Consider the following 13,282-nt stretch of genomic DNA (forward strand, 5'->3'; position numbering starts at 1 on the left):
CTAAATTTATAATTCCTATTGATAATATCTCAAAATAATCTATAGGTAATCATACATTAAGAATTCAACTAAAAGAACACTACAGTTTCAATCATTCCAAGTTGAGCATTTTATTCTGAAAACATAGGTGTCTCCCCTCGTCTAGGTAATTACCTTATATTCAAAATGTCACAGAGTTTTACATCCTTACTAAAGATTCACTCAAATCACTTGAGGTGTTTAAGGATAATAAATGAAGCACTCAATAGTCACAATAATGAAAATTCATTACCATAGGCTTGCATGAAAATCAAATTTCCACCACTATAATTTGAGATGATACATCAATCAAAAGGTCTTTAGAGGGTTGTAATGAGGCTTGGTTAGAGGGTGTGGTCACAAGCTGAAAGAAAAGGTTAGAATCGAGATTGACTTGAAAAGTTTTTCTAACTAGAAAAATAGCTAGTCATCAATTGCGAACAGAGCTTTTCTCAGAATATAGAATTTAACTTCTTTAGCTCAAAAGATTACTACTATTAAGATGTATACATTTTTTTTTAAGAACAAGTTAAATACAAAGTAGAATAAAACTTAGCTAAGCAACTATTTCAATTCCAATCTCGACAAAAAATTGGGGATCAAATTAATTTAAGGGATTTCAACAATAATGGGTTAAGGGTTAATATTAAGGGTAATACAAGAAATGGCTTGTCAGCTCAACGGGGTTTACTATGGGTTAATCGTGGAGGTAGGTTTTTCATGGCATGAGTGGGTTAATCCTAAGTGCCTTTCTCATTTTGACATATCAAATCAAATGGTGTGGTCTTGACATGCATAATCAAGCAAGTTCTAGAATAACAGTTCAATACTGACGCGCTCAAAGCAATAATAAAAGTAAGCATGAAAGAATTAATAGATGCTCAAAAGGCTAAAAAATCTCACAAAAATTATGGCTTTTTGATGTTTAAAACTTGTGAATTCCAACTCAAAGTAATACCTAAACTTTGGGAAAACAATCTAAAATTTTAAATTCTTAAAAATCAACTTATCATGTTTGATTCTCTAATGTCTTAAGGTTTAAACAATCAATGCATAAATGTCTATGTTTTAATTCAAGATATATCAATCAAAATCATAAATCAATCAAAATTTATCCTAAATACGATGTGAGAGCTTTTCAAGAGAACAAGGTAGTCATTCAGGGATTTTTCTGATAATGAAATAAATACCCCCCACACTTAAGATGTACATTGCCCTCAATGTACAAATATAGATAGGAAAAGATAAATTTGTACACATAAGATAGGGGGAGAAGTGAAACTTCCTGTATTGATGAATTCCTCGAACTGGAGTTTAGGAGAGTAATCGGTGTGAGAGTGGAGGAGGATACTCCAGCGGTGGTAGAGGTTCATTAGTCCATAAGTCCTGCACCAAAAGAATATTATATCTAGTGGTAGCTATGGTCATGGTCGATCAGAACATGGCAGTCGTGGAGAACCTTTCCCGGTGGAGTTTTTAGTTCCTATACGATGATGAGCTTAGGAGCTCTATATAACTGTGATCAAATCAGGAACTTTTTAGGGGATATTAGTAAGAATAATTACTCTTAATGAAATAACTAAAATTGATAATTAAATAAAATTCTAAAATCTTAATAAAAATAAAAAGTGGTTTTAATAAAAATTAAAAACATAAAATAATAAATAAATATTTTTAAACATCTTCATCGATGGATGGTTCACGAGGTAGGACTGGCAACGAGATGTGGAGGTGCTGACAAATCTGCTGTAGAGTAGCATCAATGTTGTCAAATCGTTGAAAACACTACTGCTCGAATCGAGTGAGGCACTCAGAGATATCAGCATATGAAGCCGCCGCATGAACTAGACGAAAGGGTGGTGGTGGCTGAGTCGGTGGGTCCTCGTGCTGTGGAGGGACATCATCATGAATGTCTTTGTAGGCCTCCTCCTCGGTATATTGGGCGAGATGATATTGAGGAGGGTAGGTTTCTCTGCGCTTTTCGGTCATCCTCATGCTAAGCATGCTCTAGATGCCTTGTGGAGACATCTGGCCAATGAGGGTTAGGGATGATTCTTGGGCTACGGTGCTGAGGAGCCTAAAGTGTCGAGCCAACACAGTAACATAGGGGCCAATAGAGATGACCCCCTTCCTATGCCGCTCCGTCTGGTGCTGAATTGCTAGGGCGATGAAATAGGCAAGGTCGATGACGTACCCGTACGACATACACCATAAAAAGTAGGCGTCGTGAGTGTTGATGACGTTAGTGCTCTCTCGCCGTCCTGAAATTGTGTGAGCCAACATGGCGTGTAGGTATCTTAGAGATGGAGGGAGAGCCGATGCCTTGGAGCAGCTAGGATTGTAGGTGGCCCCACCTGGTACTAGTGCATCCCAGCATCGTGAAGGAGAACGATGAATGTAGCGGTTGAGAGCATGTAAGTCATTCTCCTCCTTGAAATCCTCTGTATATAAACCCAGTGCAGTACCGAATTCTGGTACGCTGAGCTGGCGAATTAATCTACCTAGGAAAAATTGCACCGTGTCGAGATCATCGTAGTTCGTCATCACGGTCTGAAGATAAAATCTGCAGCATAATTCCATCATAAGCTCGAGATACGTCGGCTCAATGATCCTAAAGAAAAGCTCCCAAAGGTCGGTAGTTAGGAGGGCCCGAATCACATCAGCCAATTGAACTTGTTCTATTGCAGTCCAGTCGATGCAGAGGCCCGTAATTAAAGGTCGAGCCCGGAGTATTTGAAATAGTTCTTCTTGGGGCCCAATTGGGAATCTCAGGAAAGGGTGACAAACTTCCGTTGTAGGACCCGAGGAAGATGACGCTCCCTTCCTTTTCTTTGAAGCAGGGACAGCAGCCTTTTTACCACGTGAGGATGACATGATACCTGTAATTATAAAGGAGGATAATAGTAGGTAAACGACTTTGAAAAGCCATGAATTTGAACTAAAAATTTCAACCAAAATTACTAATACGAACCAATCTCAGCCAACATAATAATTTTGATAGCATAATTTTGTGACATTGGCATGAGAATAGGCATCGAATTTCATTGAAATATAAAGAGCATAAATTTGGCACATGACATGAGTTGTAATGGTAAATAACAAAAAGCAATTGAAAACTATGAATATTGATTTAGAATAGGTGAATAAGGCATGAGAGTTTCATAAAAATACGTCATGGGGAATGAATAATAACTAATCTTAAAAGAAATGAAACTTGAATGATAGCATAGTGTGAGATACATAAAGATTATAGCATTAAAAATGCGTGGAGTTAAAGGTAAAAGGGTGAAAAAATGCTAAAAAATAGAAGAATAAGCGTTAGGAATGAAGTCGGAAGCAGCGCACAGGCGTGAAGGGAAGGGCGTGTGGACTTGCAGCGGCTAAGGTTAGGGTTTTTGGGTGAAGAAGATAATGAATAGTGTAGCCTATTTATAGATTTTGGGGCACATGGCCAGGTAACACACCTGTGTTCCCCAATTTTAGCCCGTGTGATTCGCGAATTATGAGTTTGGGTGGGTCTAACATTTAGTACACGCCCGTGTTCCTTGGGCATGTGGGTGCACACGGTCGTGTCGTACGACCGTGTCTGGCGTTGTTCGCTTCTCCCATGCCCGTGTATATAAACCTACGCTCGTGTCAATCTAATAGGTTCAACCACGGGTACTAGACACGGGCGTGTAGCACGCCCGTGCTGTTTTAACAGGTTCACACACGGTTCTTCCATATGGGTGCGTCGCACGCCCTTGTTGTTTTGGCAGGTTCTACCACGGCCATGTCACACAATCGTGGCTATTTATCATAGCCCATGTTTGGGAAAATCATTGCCTTACTTTCACATGGCCCTAAGCATGCCCGTGTGCTTGGCCGTGTCTCTATGGAAAACTTGTATTCAAGAGCTCCGTTAGTAAGTTAGGTGTTGAAGACTAAATTTTAAAGAAGTTAATACAGTTAGTGCTCGGGTTGCCTCCCAAGAAGCGCTTATTTATAGTCTAAGCTCGACTTACCTCTCCATTGAATGATCATGGTGGTTTGAGGAGTTTATACTCCTCATTCTTGCTATCATTCTCATCAAAATAAGGTTTTAGATGAGTGTTTTTTACCTTAAAAGTGCCGAACTTGGGATGACTCACCTCGACTATACCGAATGGGAAAATGCTAAGTACCATAAGAGGGATTCTTTATTCAGTGTGGTAGTGACAATGTGAGGACCTGCGGCATCTAATAAGACTTTATCTTCAACCTTAAGTTGATTTGGAAAGGTATTGAGCTCGTTCTGGCATAGTTTTGGTTTATCGTGTGTTCTCCGTTTATACGTCCGCCATTCATCTAGCTCCTCGATTTGTAACCTTCGATCTTCATGAACAGGTCCTCTACTATTGCTTGAGAATGACTCATGTGCTTCTTTCAGACTCATTTCCTGCAAAGTAAGTTATACCATATTATCAGTTTTTGTAGAATGGGTTAAACGATCACCTTCAATTTCCGATGTGTTGCCAGAATTGCTAGTTTGAAGAGTGATTGTTTCGTCTCCCACACGAAGTGTAAGTTCACCTGTGCCAACATCAATAATCGTTTTAGCAGCTGCTAAAAAGGGCCTTCCTAAGATCAAAGGAGTGTTGCTATCTTCCTCTATGTCTAAAACAATGAAGTCAACGGGAAATATAAATTTATCGATTTTAACTAGCACATCTTCAATAATACCCCTAGGAAATCTTATAGTTTTGTCTGCTAATTGAATACTCATCCTAGTCTGTTTGGGTTTCCCGAGATCTAATTGTTTGAACATTTTGCAGGGCATGACGTTAATACTAGCCCCTAAATCAGCTAATGCATTATTAACATCTAAACTACCAATTAAGCAAGGAATCGTAAAACTTCTTGGATCTTTTAGTTTTTTGGGTGGTTTATTTTGGAGAATAGCTGAGCAAACTGCGTTTAGCTCCATATACGATGCCTCGTCCAACTTCCGTTTATTTGCTAAAAGCTCCATTAAAAATTTCATTGCATTTGGCATCTGCGATAGAGCTTAAATAAACGGTAAGTTAATATGTAATTTTTTCAAGAGTTTAAGGAATTTACCAAATTATTCATCTGAGCGGTCTTTCCTTGTCGCGTTGGGGTATGGCACACGAGGTTTATATTCGACATTCACTATTTTTTTTTATTATGACCTACCTCACCTTGACCTCTACTTACCACAGTTTCTTGTCTCGGTTCTGGCTCAGGCTCAACGACTCCTTCTTCATCTTGAATATTAATTGCATTGAGCTGTTCCCTTGGGTTAGGTTCAGTATTACTTGGCAAGCTACCTTGTGGTCGTTCGGAGATTAGTTTGGACAGCTGACCTATCTGATTTTTGAGCCCTTGGATCGATGCTTGTTGATTTTTAAGTGCTGTCTTGGTATTCTGAAAATGAGTTTCTGACACCAACATAAACTTTGAGAGCATCTCTTCAAGGTTCGACTTCTTTTCCTGTTGGTAGGGTGGTTTTTGGTAGCTTGGAGGTGGTCTCTGATTTCCTTGATCTCCCCATAAGAAATTTGGGTGGTTCCTCCAACCTACATTGTAAGTGTTATTATATGGATTATTTTGAGATCGATGATTATTACCCATGTAATTTAACGCTCATTATCCATGTTGTGGCCATAAGGTTGGTATTCTGAATTGTTTGATCCACATCCACTTGCTTCGTACTGCATTACTGGGTGAACCTGTGAAGAACTAAGAAAACCATCAATCTTTTTATTTAGAAGTTCTACCCGGTTTGACAGCATAGTAACCGAATCGACGTTATAAATGCCTACTGTTTTAGTTGGCTTAATCCTCATGACTTGCCACTGATAGTTATTCAGTGACATCTCCTCTATAAACTCATAAGCATCTTCAGGTGTTTTATTATTGATGGTTCCGCTAGCAGCTGCGTCAACCAATTGTCGAGTCGAAGGATTCAGGCCATTATGGAATGTTTGAACCTAAAGCCAAAGCGGTAACCTATGGTGAGGGCACCTTCTTAGTAAGTCCTTGTATCTTTCCCATGCATCGTAAAGAGTTTCTAAGTCTATCTGTACAAACGAAGAGATATCATTACGTAATTTAGCCGTTTTAGCCGACGGAGAATATTTTAGTAAAAAATTTTTGATTATTTGTTCCCAAGTAGTAATTGACCCTCATGGTAACGAGTTCAACCACTATTTAACTTTGTTCCTCGGCAAAAAAGGGAATAACCGAAGATGAATGGCATCATCAGAAACACCATTAATTTTAAATGTATCGTATAGTTCCAAAAAGTTTGCTAAATTAACGTTGGGATCCTCATCTTGCAAACCATCAAACTGAACAAATTGTTGTATCATTTGAATAGTGTTAGGTTTTAGTTCAAAAGAATTTGCTGCTACAGCAGGTCTAACTATACTCGATTCAGTTCCTGTTAAAGAAGGTTTAGTATAATCATACATAGTGCGTGGAGTAGGATTTTGATTAACCGCAATTACATGAGGTAGCTGATTGTCTTAGTTTTCAGCCATCTCTTCGGTTGGGGGGTTGAGTATCGTTCTCTTGATCTTTCTCTGTGTATCTTCAGCTTCGCCTTATTTCTCTTTGGTTTCTGCGAACTGTGCGATCGATTTCTTCGTCAAAGAGTAGTGGTCCTGACAGGTTTCTTCTAGTCATAAACTATAAAAACCTGCCAATAAAGAAAAAGTATATTAATAAATAATAATAATAATAAAGTAAATTAATAAATAATAATAAATTAAATTAAATTAAATTAAATTGCAAGAAAAATAAATGGCTAAAGTAATAAAAACTGAGCGTTCCTAATATCTTAGTTCCCCGGCAACGGCGCAAAAAACTAGATCGCGTGATTTTGTGTGATAAGTTTTATATATTTATAATTAATCGTTCTTGAAACTAACTATTATCGCGATGTAGGCAAGTGTACCTATCGAACAGTAGTATAGTTTTAGCAAGACCGGATTGTCGAACCCAAAGGAACTAAAAGTACTAGTAATGACTGTCTTTTTATTATCTAGCCTAAAAATAAGGTGGTTTTGTTTTAACTAACTAATTAACTAATCTAAGAATTCACAGAGAATGGAATTGGGGATTACTTTTTGAAAACGATTGAATTAAGACAATAACTAAAGAAAAATCCACCTAGACTGTACTTGTTATTCTGGCTCCGAATCGGACGATTTATTCATTTAACTTGTTCCGTAAAGATCCCTAAGTTATGTTATTATCCCTATTCAAGACTAATAACGTCTAATCCCTAGATTGAATAATTGAGACTTTTCTCTAATTAAGACTCTAGGGTTGTATTAACTCGATTTATGGATCCCCCTATTAGGTTTCACCCTAATTCGGCAAAATCTTGTCACTCTATCTCTAGGCGTGCAAACAAATCCGCTTAATTATAACAAATATACTCTTAGACAGGGTCTATTCCTCCTCTGAATAAGAGCTTATCTTGAATCAGTATCCTGGGATATCAAAACAAGAGTTAAGAACACATAATTAAGAACAAGTTAAATATTTATCATACAATTCAGAAAATAATAATAAGATTCGTCTTAGGTTTCATTCTCCTTAGGTATTTAGGGGATTTAGTTCATAACTAAAAAGGAAAACATCTCAGAAGAATAATGAATACAAAACATAAAGAAAACCCAAAACTCCTGAAGGGAAATTGAGGGGAGATCTTCAGTCTTGATGATGAATCTGGCTTCTGAGATGGATCAATCGGCTTTCTTCGAGTAATTCCTTCCTCCCTCTCTGTGTCCCCTTACTTTCCTCCTCTAGTGTGTATTTATAGGTTTTAGAATGCCTAGAAGCCTTCAAAATTGGCTTTTCCGAATTGGACTCAACTTGGGCTCGGCAGGGACACGCCCTTGTAGTCTGCCCGTGTAAGGAGGTGCATGCTGTGTTGAATTTGTACTTTGGCCCATTTTTCTCTGTTTTTGGCCCGTTTCTCATTCCTTTCGCTCTCCTATGCTCTCTTAAGTATAAAACATGAAATTAAAGCATTAGGAGCATCGAATTCACCAATTCTAATGGGAAATCATCCATAAAATGCGTTAAACATGGGGTAAAAATATGTATAAATTATGGTTTATCATGCGTCAATATTGATTCGTTATTATAGAACTTGCTTCGATTATGCATGTCAAGACCACACCATTGATTTGATATGTCGAGATGATAAAGGCACTTAGGTTTAACCCACTCACTCCATAAAAGTCTACCTTCATAATTAACCTTTAGTGAACCCCCTTGAGCCTAACAAGCCATTCATTGATTTACCCTCAATATTAACCCATAACCCATTATTGTTGAAATCCCCTCAATTAATTTGATCCTTATTTTTGTCGAGATTTGATTTGAAAAAATTGCTTAGCTATGTTTTATTTTTAATAGTTAGCAAAGTTCTATGTTCTTAAAAAAAAAATGAAGTGCTGCAATTGAGATTGTCGTCTAGCATATGACGAAATTACGTAATGCTTGGATCAAAACGATGTTATCCATGAAGAAAAGCTCAATTCTAGGATCATCTAATTAGGGATGTAATTTGTCAGTTTTAGTATTTTTCTAGTTAGGTAGTTTTTCAATTCAATCTCGATTCTAACTTTCTCTTTCAGCTTGTGACCACACCCCCTAACCAAAGCCACGTTACAACCATCGAAAGACCTTTTGATTGATGTATCATCTCAATATATAGTGGTGGAGATTTGATTTTCACGCAAACCTATAGTAATAACTTTTCATATTGACTGATGAGTGTTAAATTTGTTGTCCTTAAACACCTCGAGTGATTTGAGTGAATCTTTAGTGAGGATGTTAAATTCTGTGATATTTTGAATCAAAGGTGATTACTTAGATGAAGGGAGACACCTATGTTTTCGTGATAAAATGCTCAACTTGGAATGTTTGAAACTTTGATGTTCTTCTAGTTGAATTCTCAATGTATGATTACTTATGGATTATTTTAAGATATTATTGATAGGAATTATAAGTTGAGAAAAATAAATTCTTAATTGTGAATTGATGACTTTGCTTGAGGACAAGCAAACGCTTAAGTGTGGGGATATTTGATAAGTCGTAATTGATACATATTTTATCCTATGCTTAAGCACATTTTTGGATGAATTATCATTAGATTTGTGGAATTTGATGCTCCTAATCCTTTAATTTCATGTTTTATACTTAGGTGAGCATAGGAGAGTAAAAAGAGCGAGAAACGGGCCAAAAACGTAGAAAATGGGTCAACGTGGGAAATCAACACGGCCTGGACTTCCTCACATGGGTAGACCACATGCCCGTGTCTATTTAGTAGACTCTAACATGGCTTAAGCCACCCTACACGGGCGTGTCCCTGTCGAGCCCAAGTCTAGTTTTACTAAAAAAATGCCACTTTGGAGGGTTCTTAGGCATTCTAAAGCATATATAAACACCCTAGAGGAAGATTACAAAGGGAGACAGAGTAGGAGGTAAGGAATTACTCGAAGAAAGCCGATTGATCCATCTCAGAAGCCGGATTCTTCTTCAAGACTAAATATCTCCCTTCAATTTCCTTTAGGGTTTTTCTGGGATTCTTTATGTTTTGTTATTATTATTCTTCTGATATGTTTTCTTTTACAAATATGAACTAAATACCCTAAATACCTAAGGGGGATGAAACCTAAGACGGATCTTGTTATTATTTTCTGAATTATATGATAAATACTTGATTTGTTCTTAATTATGTGTTCTTAATTCTTACTTTACTATTCCAGGATATTGATTCAAGTATTGATGTGCTTATTCAGAGGAGCAAAAGTCCCTGTCTAAGAGTAGATCTAGCATAATTAAGTGGATTTTATTGCACCCCTAGACATAGGGCGACATAAATCTGCCGGATTAGGGTCAAACCTAATAAGGGAATCCATAAATCGAGTTAATGCAACACTAGGGGTTTTAATTAGAAAGAGATTTCAATTAATCAACCTAGGGTTAGACGTTGTTAGTCTCGAGAGAGATAATAATATAAATTAGGGATTTCTACGGATCAAGTCAAGTGAATAAATCGTCTAGTTCAGATTCAAATAACAAGTGAAGTCTAGGTGGATTTTCCCTTGAGTATTGTCCAAATCAATCAGTTTTCCTAAAAGTATTTCCCCAATTTACTTCCTGTGCATTCTTAGCTTAGTTAATTAGTTTAGATAAAACAAATCCTCTTATTTTTAGGCTAGATAATAAAAAGAAGGTTAACACTAGTACTTTTAGTTCCTGTGGGTTTTTCATTCCTGTCTTGCTATAAGCTATACTACTGTTCGATAGGTGCGCTTGCCTTTATCGTGATAATAGTTAGTTTTCATGTACGATCAATCATAAATATAAGACTTATCACGCACATCAAAAAGATATTATAATTAACAATAAAATGAAAAAAATAATTACCTATGATTTCTTGGACACCAAAACTATCTCTAGGATCAAAGACATTATTTCGATCATTCAAATTAGCTTCGATCATGGTCGTCTCCTTTAAAAACAATGTGTCAACACCAAACAAAGAAATGTTAGGCATGTCAATGTTCAAGTAAAATATAACTTGTTTCCTATTTTCTTTCCTCTCATTTTTCTTTCCAATCAAGCACACTCAAAATTTATTTTCTTTTCACTTTTCTACTCCCTCCTCCCATCCCTTCACTTTTTCTCCCAACCAAGCCCGCCCTTAATCTTATTGTTGTTTATGATATTACCTACTTGCTTCAAATTTGAATGTATAACGATTAAATTCCTCACTTTAAAATTTAAGGACTAATTTGCTCGAAGCTTACAGTACAAGGACCTTCTAGATAGTTTAACCTTTTATTTTCTAGAGATCCACAAAAATAAAATGCTATGAATCACAAAGCTTGGTGCACCTTGAAAAATCAAATTCAAACTCTTTAAAAACAATTTTTTGTTGGACTTACTTTTTATCTCCTATATATATAACTAATTATTTCCTTTAGACTAGTGTCAATAATTATTATCTCACTTTTTATACATATATATATATATATAACTAAGTTTTCATGTTATTTGTTTTAGTCTCTTAATTGTCCAATTTGAAAATTCTTTTCTCGAAGATGACAAGTATTACATTATTAGTTGTTGCTTTCATTGCAAACAAAGCGAAGGTCTAAAACACATGAAAACACCTCTTTCCTATCACTCTTTTTTTTTTTTTTGCAAGTTTGTCCTTTGATATACAAAAGGAAAAAAAAGTTTTTATTACAATTCAAGACATAAAAATATGATTGCTTTCTAATAATTGGAACCCTAAAAAATTAGTTTTTTTTTTTAATCCCATTTCAATGTCATTGTTTGATTACTTTGGAAAATTTATTTTATGGATCCTTCTCACCATATCAACCATAGTCTCTTTCAATTATTTAATGACATTTCAGCAAATTTTTTTATGTCATATACATAATTTCAGTAGTTTTTTACCCTAAATCCCGAACCCTAAACTTTAAACCCCAAATTCAAAACTTTAAATCTAGAATCTTAAATCCTAAACTAACCTGAAACCCTAAACATCAAAATCAAACTCAAATTTTGAATCTCAAACCCTAATTTTTAAGGTTTGGGGTTCGAGATTCAAGGTTTGAGTTTGAGGTTGGAGGTTTGGAGTTTGAGTTGGGGGATTAGGTTTGGGATTTAGGGCAAAAAATTATCGAAATTACGTATCATTAACATTGAAAAATTGTTGAAATATTATTAAATAACTAGAAAGGGACCATGAATGATTTGGTGGGAATGGTTCATAAAAAAATTCTTAATTACTTTGTGATATTTATATTGACCGATTAGCCGTTGAGACTAACATGTCTTTGTATTATAGGTTGAGGAGAAGTAAAAAAAAAAAAGAGTAAATATTTTAAATGGTAGTAACTTTAAACATTAAAAAGTTAACTTTTGGTGTTTTAAAATCACTAAAAAGCCCGAAATTCAACATTTTTTGAAACAACACATCTATGTACCTTGACCCCTATAAAATGGAAAATTGTTGTTTTAGACCCAAAATTCATAAAATATTAAGCTAATATATATTAAAATTATAGTTTGACTCCAAAAATGTTAGAATTTTGATTTAGTCCTTTTGAAACATATAGGTTAATACAATAGTGAAATTACAATTTTACTCTTTTAAAAATCTATAACTTAATTTTTGCCCATCCTAAAAAAATTCCTCGTTTTGCCCTTGATCGACCTTACGCTGAGAGCGCTTTTTCGTATTAAGAGATAGAGATGAGTTCTTGGTAAGGTAGCATTTTTTAAAGTTTAAGATTACATATTAGCTTTAAAATTATATATATATATATATATATATATATATATTATAATATTAACAATTAAATTACTCACTTTTATAGTTGAGGGACTAGTTTGCTTGAAGATTACAATACGAGGACCTGTTGGGCAATTTAACCTTTTATTTTCTAGGGATCCAACCAAAACAAAATGATGCCATGAAGCACAAAGCTTTTCGCAAGTGAATTGCTTGGTTGAAACTTGAAATTAGGATCCAACGCCCCCACAATTTTAATTAATTTCATGTTAATATATATATAGGTTGGATTGGCTCATTAGGGTGTCTCAAATTTCACCATTGTCAATGCAAAAGGAAAGTTCCAAAAAGGAAAATTTTGAATTTTCTAGGAAAATGTATAAATAAATTCATGCAAGCGTTAGTCAGACAGCTAAATTCTACATAATAATAAAGGGAAAAGGTCAAATTTTGAATTTGGTCCCTTTATTATACTCAAACTTAGGATTTAGTTCTTATACTTTAGCTTGGCATAATTTGGTATCTCTTTTATAATGTTATTAATTAGTTTAATAGTTAACATCGATAGTATTATGGTTATAATAGTTACGATCTTTTTCTTAAAAAATTCTATTCAATATAATGAATTAAAAGAGATGTTTTGAAAAAAGTATGTCAATATCTTAATTGAATAGTCAAAAGTATTAGTTATTTGAATTAACTGATAACATTATAAAAATAAGGATAAATTACATCCATGATCACTCTAAATTAAATAAGATCTGTCCTATTTTGGCCACTCCATTTTTTTCTTCATTTAGTTGCTCTAAATAAGATAATTGTGCGAATTAGTCACAGATAAATTACACCCATGATCACTCTAAAATAGAGTCTGTCCTATTTTGGTCACTCTATTTTTTTTTTAATTTAGTCACTCTAAATAAGATAATTGTGCAAATTAGTCACTAT

The 13,282-nt window shown here is 35.1% G+C and overlaps 1 non-coding gene across 1 annotated transcript; it reads left to right on the forward strand.

Moving 5' to 3' along the window:
* Positions 1-6,006: 6,006 nt before the first annotated feature.
* LOC128280244 (small nucleolar RNA R71) lies at positions 6,007-6,113 on the forward strand. Its single transcript, XR_008270424.1, has one exon. It is a non-coding gene; the product is annotated as a small nucleolar RNA R71 (small nucleolar RNA).
* The last annotated feature ends 7,169 nt before the right edge of the window (positions 6,114-13,282 follow it).

This window comes from Gossypium arboreum, chromosome 8 (assembly GCF_025698485.1).
Source record: "Gossypium arboreum isolate Shixiya-1 chromosome 8, ASM2569848v2, whole genome shotgun sequence".
Classification (NCBI taxonomy): Eukaryota; Viridiplantae; Streptophyta; class Magnoliopsida; order Malvales; family Malvaceae; genus Gossypium; species Gossypium arboreum.